The 9164-nt window shown below is 43.9% G+C and overlaps 1 long non-coding RNA gene across 1 annotated transcript; it reads left to right on the top strand.

Moving 5' to 3' along the window:
* Positions 1 to 494: 494 nt before the first annotated feature.
* LOC116449658 lies at positions 495 to 8226 on the top strand. Its single transcript, XR_004242484.1, has 4 exons — positions 495 to 636; positions 920 to 1024; positions 1786 to 1897; positions 5395 to 8226. It is a non-coding gene; the product is annotated as an uncharacterized LOC116449658 (long non-coding RNA).
* Positions 8227 to 9164: the final 938 nt, after the last annotated feature.

Here is a 9164-nt window from a genome sequence, read left to right as displayed (position 1 = left end):
ACAATGCTAAAATAATTCAAAAGCCCACAAAAAATGAAGCAGTGTACTCAGCTCCTTTTGTGAGGCTGTGGCTAAGGAACCAACCAGCCAGCCTGAAATGGACCATATAAATTTAAGTAGATCTTATTAGGATTCTGTGTGGCTGTTAAAGCATCCTCAGCCGTTGCTTCCAGCTTAGCATCGCTGCTAATGGTGAAGAGAGGAAGAGATTAGTTTAGGCTACTTTGAGACATCACAGATATACGTGGGAGGCATCCTCTGTTTCTTGAACTTGTATTTCACTGACCTGCTATGTGACAAGTGGAGTGCCAAAAATACAGAAGAGTTGGCACATAAAATCCGTGTCTACTCTATCTACTCTGTCAAGGCTAAAAAAAAAAGTCCTGAATGAGCCTTGGAGAGTCAACAAATCACTAAAATAGCAGCTAAAAGAGGAAGTTCAGCACGAGTTCAAGTCATTAAAATTCCCTCTAATGTATGCTCTTGCAGACCAGTGGGCTGAGCGTGATCCTGGGGAGCGGAAGGATGTGTGTGAACTTGTGGGGAAGGAAAAAATGGACAAGGTTGATGTTGCTGACCTTCAGTGTGGAAGCCTGATCATTACTGTCGTTTGAGATGGCTGTGTGGGAAGAAAAGGTCAGTGGAGCCGCTCTGAGCTGGAAATGGGGAGAAATGAGCTTTTGCATGGCTTTCTTGGGCAAATCCCCACCTGTGTGCAGAGTGTGGCATATTTATGTCTTGGACTTTTGCTGGTACTTGCACAAGGTCTCAAGGGGAAGGCAACAAGGGAATGGCTGTGGTGGAGTATAAACAAAGATTCTTCATTTAGGAAACACTCTTTCCTAATGGTAATATTTGGCTAAAAAGCAGACAAGGCCTAATAACTGTGAATGTGTTCTTTTTATGTTATTCCACACAGGCAGTGTGGGGAAAAAAAGGAGACTTAAACCTGCATTGTCCATGTTAGCCACATTTCTCATTGCCTCCAAAAGGAGTTTTGTTCGGGAAGTGCAAAGCAGGCCTGGTAAATATATTTCCGTTTATTCAGTAGTTCTGAGATTGAAAATGATAGAGACTGGGCAAAAGAAATACCAGGGGTATCTCATATCCATGTGTTGCTTCGTTAAACATCTGAAAATGGCAATGAAAAAGCAGAGATTGCAGAATGAGATTACCAGGGAGCAGGATGATAACATGAAAGCCTCTGTCCTCTGCTTGTACAATACACATGTGGTCAGAAAAATAAAGGCAGCAAACTATCTTACTATATAATAGACAAGGATTTTCATAGCTGTTATTTAGGATGCATGGAAAGTAGAAAATGGCTTTACACAAGAGAGTCACCTGTTAACTTTGGATATGTGACATGTGAATGTATAGCTGAGATAAAAAAAATCATCTGGTTTCATCCTTCTTGTCAGGCAATATTTGCATTCAGAAGCTCCAGAAGTAACCTTGAGTAGCTAAGGAATATATGACAAAATATTGTAAAGCTAACTGACATTGTGCACAAGAAAATTAGTTTCCTTTTATTGCTGTTTTAAATAGAAAAGATTTGATCAGTCTTGGCCCTCTCAATAGACAAAAATGGTGACTAGACCACAATTGCCTGTGAAGCTGCCTGAAGGCATGACAGCTGCTGGAGAAAGGGTTGCTCTTTCTTACTTGCAGAGGTGTCAGGTGGCAGAGGTGTCTCTGCCACAGGAGAGCAATGTGTAACAGCAGCATCTTGGGACCATGCTGTAAGAACTGGGATTTAAACCAGTTGCCCATCATCCTTTCCAGTGCCGGCATCATCCCTGGAGCAGAAATCCCCTACCCATGGCACTCTCATCCCCCTGCCCCTCGCTGCAAACTCCTGTGAAGCTCCGGAAGCTGCGTCACCTTGGGAACAGAGGTAGGAGCAAAAGTTGGACCTGTTGTGGAGACTGGGGTGAAGGGACCTGCCCAAGCCCTGCCTGTGTGTGGGTGACCTGTCTTCAGCTCAGCTCAACTTCCCAGCCCCCAGCACCACCCTGATGGTTCCTAAACCAGCCCTGCTGTGGTGCAGATTCTCCAAAAGCCTTTTCCAACAAGGGAAAATTTGTAACACAAATTCCTACCTGAGCATGACTTTTTTTTTTTGGATTAGGGGATTTTTTTTTAGATTTAGGGATACATGCTTTGGCTTGTACTTGTTTGTGTCATTAGGTCCTGAGGCAGACAATGAAAGCTGTGTGATCTGCTGCCATGCATCCACCTCACATCCCTGGTACCAAATCTCCTGAGACAAAGCACCTCCTCAACCAAATCCAAGCCCAGCTCACTCACTGGGAAAGAGCTGCCCCTGACCTCCTGACATCCTTTTGTGTTCCCCTGAGTGTCTGAGCTGCCAAACTAAAGGGAGGAGATGGGGCAGGAGGAGCCCAGCCAGCACTGGCAGATCAGGTGTTTGGTCACCCAAGCCTCCCCTGCTCTAGATGGGTGTGCTGCTAATGCTGGGGCTTGTCCTCATTAGCTCTCACGTGCTCTTCACTAGTTGTCATCAAGGGTTTGCCTTTTCATTTTGACTGTTTAAAGGACCTTTTAAAATTAGGTTTTTGGTGCATTTGTATCTGTACAGCATTTAAAACATTATAGTGTTTTCCTGCACCCCTTTAGTTTGTATTGTAATTCTGTGATTACAATGATGGAGAGGGATTCTCCAGGAGCTGCCAGCCTTGCCAGTGCGTCCCTCCTGTTGGCACCAGACTGTGGGCTCTGGGCACATGGTGACACAGGGAGTGAGAGCAGGAAGATGAACATCTCGATCCTTGCACTACCATCCAACCTAAAAGCAGGCTGGGAAGTAGCACATACCCCAGTGACAGTGAAGCCTGAAGTCTCTGGAGTCCAGATGCATTAGAGACTAAAGAGAGCTGAGCTCCCTAATGGACACACGCCGTGTTTTTGAGCATCTTCTGCTGATTGTCTGCTGTCGAGCCCTCGGTTCCAGCAGTGCTGGGCTTTCCACTCTACGCCAGCAGCGGCTCTTCCAAACTTCCTTGATTGTGTCTGTGCCTGTTGCCCGGTGCTTGAGTGATGAAATGGAAGGCAGCAAGAGTGACAAAGATTAAATGAACAGCGAGAGGAACCTGAGCTGAATTTTGGGAGAGTAATTATTGGTGCCAGTGGCTCCAAGCAGAAAAAGGGAGTTTGCTTTCTGCTATTATCTCTGTGGCACTGGGGAAACGCCAGGCAACTACCTCCTGATTCTTCTTCTCTAATTAAAAAGTTTTTATGTGTAAAGACTGGAATATATGAGGAAGTGATTAATTAAACGTCATGAGTTCCCCACTCTGTGCTTGTGGTGCAGAGGGAAATAGATTCTGAATCTCACAGTGAGGCCAGTGAAGAAACTGCTCCTTTCCCATTGCAAACAGGAGCTTGTGGCACTTCCAGCCTGGAGGCATCCTGCCAGGTTTGCTGTGCCTAGGGACAGTGGCCAGTGTGACCCAATTGGCCATGGGATGTAGGAGCCATCCCCTGGGTAGAGGCAAAATAAATGCTTTGAGTGTAATAGAGGTCTGCTGGCATGGAGAGGAAAGCAAAGGAATTGCCTTCTTCCAGCAGTGAAAAAACAACAGTAGAGCTGCTTCAAGCAGTTGCTGCAGCCCCTGGGCTGCACTGGCCTCTTCTCCAGGACACAGCATGGAAAATGCAGCTGTTCTGCCCAACTGCAGCAGCTCTGGCTTCTTCCTGATGGCTTCCCCCACACATCCCTCGTGGTGGGCTGGGGAGCTGGGAGGAGGCTGGCAGCCCAGAGGAATGGAGCAGGAAGAAATTGCATCCATCAGCCCCCCAGGGTATGACATCCCTGCTGGGACAGCTCCAGGAGACCATCCAGGGGCTCTAACCAGGAGACAATCACCCCCTGCTCTCAGCTGTCCTCCTGAGCACTGGGAAAATAACTAATGCACTAAAGCAAAATGCATGCAGACAAAAAAAGGAAATGCTTCAAGATGATCCTAGAGGACTTTTTGGAAGTTTTCTCTGAAACATCAATGTTCTTATATATTTTTAAAGGCTTGGCTAGATTGAAAGGAAAAAGGGAGGTTGTTCTCCTATGGCTCGGAGTCAGTGTTTAAAAAAATATAGCTGTAGGTAAAAATAATGGCAAAATAAAATTAAAATCTGTTCCTCAATGCCAAAAGAATGCCAAAATGGAACTCTATAGGTTTTAAGACCGGATTTCAAACCTGACCAAAACAACTCAACAGTTCAGTATCATGTTGAAATACTTGAGTGAACCCAAATCTGTGTGCTCTAGAGAAAAACTTTCTTTCCAAAAAAGTTCATTAAGCTGTCCATACGCATCACCTCCTGGTCTGTCCTTGCAGTAGAAGGACTGGTTTGTTACTATCCTTCTGAAGGACTTTTTTAATTTTAATAAGTAAAACTCATGCACAGTGTAAACACACCAAAAAGCACACATCCTTTTGAATTTTCAGAGACAAGTATTTTAAATCCAGCCTTTTTCAAAACTGCAGACATGCATTATTTACACTGGAGAATAATAATGCAACAAAGCTGTATTAGATTAGAATTGTTCCATAAAATATTATGATTATCATTTTTTGTAGCTTGACTTAAGGTGAACAATTTATATAAAAATATGAATTATTTTCTGTTACAAAAAAAATTATTCAGTGTGGGCTCTGTGTATTACAGTTATTAATCTTTCTATTTAAATGCAAATTTTTCCTTTCAACTGAAAGCTAAAGATACTTTTTATACAACTAATAAAACACCACTCTGATCTTCTGATCCCTCATAAGGGAGATGGCTTTCTCAGCTGTGTTTGGGATGTCTCTGCTGGAACATGGTGTTCCTTTACACAAGGATGCTTTCCTCATAAATACATTGAGAGTTACCTGCTCAGAATGAAATATTCATTTGTACAGCAAGGTGTGACTTGAAAAATCCTTAGTTGCTTTGTTTTTGTAAAAAGAGAAAAGAGCTAAGAAGAGCAGTGACCTTTGTGTAGCCATGTGCTGTGCCTACAATCTAGGAGGGTCATTTATCCTTGGAAAATCTTGGTTTGCATCCTAGTGGGTTTGCTGCTCTGAGAAACCTGAAACTGAGGTCTCTTTGAGAGGCTGGAGTCAGCTCAGGTGGGAGCTGGTCGGGCGGCTCTGGGAGGGAGTCAGACAGGGTGGTCAGAGGTGTTTCATTCCCCTGTGAAGCAGTTGTTGAAGGTATGTCAGGCTTTACAATCACCACAGTGTTTGTGCTGTTCAGAAACCCCAGAAAGCTTCATGTCATCCCCAGAATACCAGATCCCCCCAATACCACCAGAAACTCCGGGGGCATGGGTGCAGTTTGCTCTGCATAAGTGTCAGATTCTGTCTGAACTGTTTCTCTTCCCTTTTACAGAAGGGAGTGGAAGTTGCCCATTGGACCAGGAGGAGACTTCCAGTGTCTGATCCCTGGGAGCTGCAATCAGCTGAGGTTTCTGCAGCTCTTGCCATACATGCACAAATGTGACAAGGAGAGAAGTAACTCCGATCTGGCAGCTTGTGTCCTGAAGCAGAAATCAAAGTCGTTTATGTGATTTCAGGCTAATCTCTGCCAATTTTTCATCTGACGAAGTGCTTCTATTTACCCTGAGCAACTCCAAGGACAGCTTCCTTAATAATGTTTATATTGTTGGACTCTCAGTTACCAGTATTAACAAAGGAAGTTGAAAACAACTCTGCATCTCCATCTTTCATCCTTGCATGATCACAAACTTCCCATTCCACCTCCCAAGAAATGCTGTTTGCTGCTGGTGGAAAGCTTTCTGATGGTTTTCCAGGTTCCACATGGTCTGGCAGAGTGTGTTATCCTCTGGCCACCCCTTGGTCTCCCTTGTTAGTGGTTTTCTGACTCACCCTGGGTGGGAGCTTGGCTGCTCCAGCCGGTGGAAACGTGGGTAATTGAAAAGGCTGAAGTAGTGAGTGGTGTTATAATTAACTGGCTGTATTAAGCATTTTACAGTTCTGACACCTCGCAAGAGTAGAAGTTTAATGAGAATGGAGAGAGGCTCAAAAGCAATCCATTTTCCCAGTAAAGATTGTAATGAAGGTGTGAAATGATGCACAGCTAACTAAACCTGTCTGTAATAGCCTCTCTGTTGTAATGTAGTGATCTGACAGACTTTGGAAAAACAATACAGTGCATATGTTTCTATAGATTATATATTTTATATATATCTTTCCTTGCAGTGCTAATGTATCATGCAGTTTGACTGGGTGTGCCATGTGTAGGTCAGGTGCCAAAATGTGTAAAGTACTGATTGTTGCCAAAGATTGCTCATTTGCAGTGTAAAGATGAATGCAGCCCAAGGAATGTCCCAGAAAATGTCCCAGAGAGGACATTCAAGTGGAGCACAAAGGGCTCTGAATGTCTGTGCCAGGGCCAGCTGTGACACAGCACAAAGAACTTCTGTGGCCCATTTGCACCAACACGGCCTCCTCACTACGGTCCTGTCAGGAATTCCTTGGTATCTGCCTGGAGGGGAAGAAAGAGCAAAGGTATTTTCTCACTATTGCTTCAGAAGAGGCTCAGTCTCTGTTTCCCAGTTTAAAATCCAACAGCAGCAGCTGTAAACAGAGTGTACTCTCCACAGCAAAACCCTGTCATTGCATCTCTCTATCTTCATTTGCAAGGAATGCATCAGATTCGGGTGGGTGCGGAGGGAACGGGAATGAGGATGGCACGCATCATGTGGCTTCTGGTGGCACTTGGGAGTCAGTGGCCCTCTGAGGATATTTTTGGAAATGGATACCTTCCCCTGGGATCTTGTGTCTCCAGATTTCATCTTCATAGGTTTTTATGTCCCATCCCTGCAGGGTTTCACTCTCAGCTGGTGAGGAGCTGAGTACCTGTTAAGCCCTGTGCCCTGCTGGAGCAGGTGCCCCTCTGCACACCTGGACAGTGTGGGGTATGGTCAGGAGGTCATTTCTGCCCACAGACTGGCCCAGAGCTGTCCCCAGCATGGAGCACCGAGGGCTGCTCCAGATGGATTGCACTCACAGGGCAGGTTTCCTTTTGACTGGGTAGAGTTGTTTGATTACCTGGGAGCCTTTTGTCACCATTGTCACCTTTGCTCTGAGGCAGGAGCGGACTCTCAGCTCTCAGCATCCTCACCTGGTGGGAACATGAGTCTGCTGCCACCTCTGTATTTCCAGCCAGGCTGAGGGGGCTGAGGGCCAGATCTCTGGGAGCTCACAGGTCCGATGTTTGCCATGCTGGAGCCTAAATGCAGACAGGCATGAAGGGCTTCTTCCATTCTGTGCAGCTCTTGCTCCAGTTTGATCCCAAAGAGCTTTTCCTGGCTGACCTGAATTACCTTTTCCTTTTTTAAATATATAATTTCTATGACCGATATAAATGTCAAGCACATAGATGAAGAATAAAAATGGAGATAAACATATTGTTAATTGTAATCATTATGTAAATACCTGAGCCCATAAATTTCAATAATTAGTTTTACTTTCTTTTTTTTTCCTCTCCTTGTCAGGACTTGCATGAATATGGCTGAGCTTTCTCATAGCTGCTTGCAGGATAGAGCCTTGATTTCTACACTACATGAGTTTTGTATGTGGCATATGGTGAGGTCTCATGAAACATAATTGTGGAGCACTTATGTTCAGCTCTCCTGTGCAGAGTATCACATCCTGAAGGGTGACTCCTTTCAGTAACATCAAGATCATATATGAAAAGAGCTTCTTTTAAAGATCTCAGCCATATGATTTATGGTAAATAACACTTGTATCCACATACTATGTGTTTCTGCTCTTGAGGTTTGCCCTTGTTGGTGCTCAAATTTGTTTTTGTTTAGCATGTCACAGGACTTGGAGCAATACAGTTTTGGCAAAATGTGTGGGAAGGCTATGTAAACACCATCCAAGATTTCTATATACTCTGTGCATCCTCTCCAGTATGTTTAAATGTTCCAGCTATGCAGCTAAAGTACACCCACTAACACAAGTTAATACAAAGACATGGTTATACATCGGGAGCACTTTAGTTAGATTTTTATAAGGAGAACAAGATGATCCCCTGAGATATTGTTGTACAAATAACAAAAGACAGAAGCTCAATTAGTGAAAGCATGGAAGTGAAAAGCGAGACAAAATCATGTAGAGTAAAATTCAGTAGGTATATTAGTTTGCAAAGTATACTTTCTTATACATTAAAGGGCTGCACTGAGGAATGAATTACCTGCTTTTCCTATGACACTTTTCTAAACTGAGGTTGTCAGAATTTTTTTGCAGTGTTCTGACTCAAGATAGGAAAAGTCAATTCCTTAATTCTACTAGATGGAGGTGTCACTTTGATACTTCCATTTACTTTTTTCATTACAGGAGAGCAGAAATTGTCCAGATTTTTTTTCCTTTTTTTGTTCCCCTGGGACTCCAGTAACCAGCAATAGGTTTTTGTCCATATTATTTTAGATTAATGTTTTCCAAACAGCAATATATAGAAGCATGAGCCTGAACAGTTGGCCAGCAAGTAAAGCAAGCAAGGATTTGGTTTACAGAAATAAATCCAATCCCTATTCTTTTACCTTAGAAGCTGACAGTGTGTTTCCAGCAAGGTGAGACCACATAACAAAATGCTGCACTCTGGCCCGTGCCTGCAGAGCTCTTTGGTAATGTGACTTCTGAAGCCCTTTACGCCTTTCCTAGAACAAAGCCATGGTTTCCTGTCTGATCTCCTAAGAGAGCCCAGGAGCCAGCAGGGCTGCTTGCAGCATGTGCAATATGCAGTTTGCACTGAGTTCAGACACTCCACAGCCTGATTTCATGCAGCTTCACATGCTTTAATCCTGTTCTCATGGTAGTTCTCTCTCTGGGACTGCCAAGTGTCCAAACCAGCCACTGGTCTCATGGGGAAAGTCCATCTGTGCACAATCCTGGGAATAACCCTCGGAAAATAGGGCTGCTAAGAAAAAATGAAATTATCTGTCAAAAGTGTTTCCCAATTAGTTGGTCCAAAATGATTGTTTTTTGTAGCCTTCTTCTGTCAATCACTGGTCCCATGTATTTACAGAAGGTTTAGTGATGAAACTACTTGGAAACGTGTGAAATTATGTATTTTGCAACTTAAATCACCCTTCACCAGCTAGAAAGGGAAACCAAGGAGAATACTGACACTGG

This window comes from Corvus moneduloides, chromosome 11 (genome assembly GCF_009650955.1).
Source record: "Corvus moneduloides isolate bCorMon1 chromosome 11, bCorMon1.pri, whole genome shotgun sequence".
NCBI classification, from domain to species: Eukaryota; Metazoa; Chordata; class Aves; order Passeriformes; family Corvidae; genus Corvus; species Corvus moneduloides.
The sequence above is the reverse complement of the archived record's forward strand: the minus strand, read 5'-3'. Positions and strand labels throughout refer to the sequence as shown.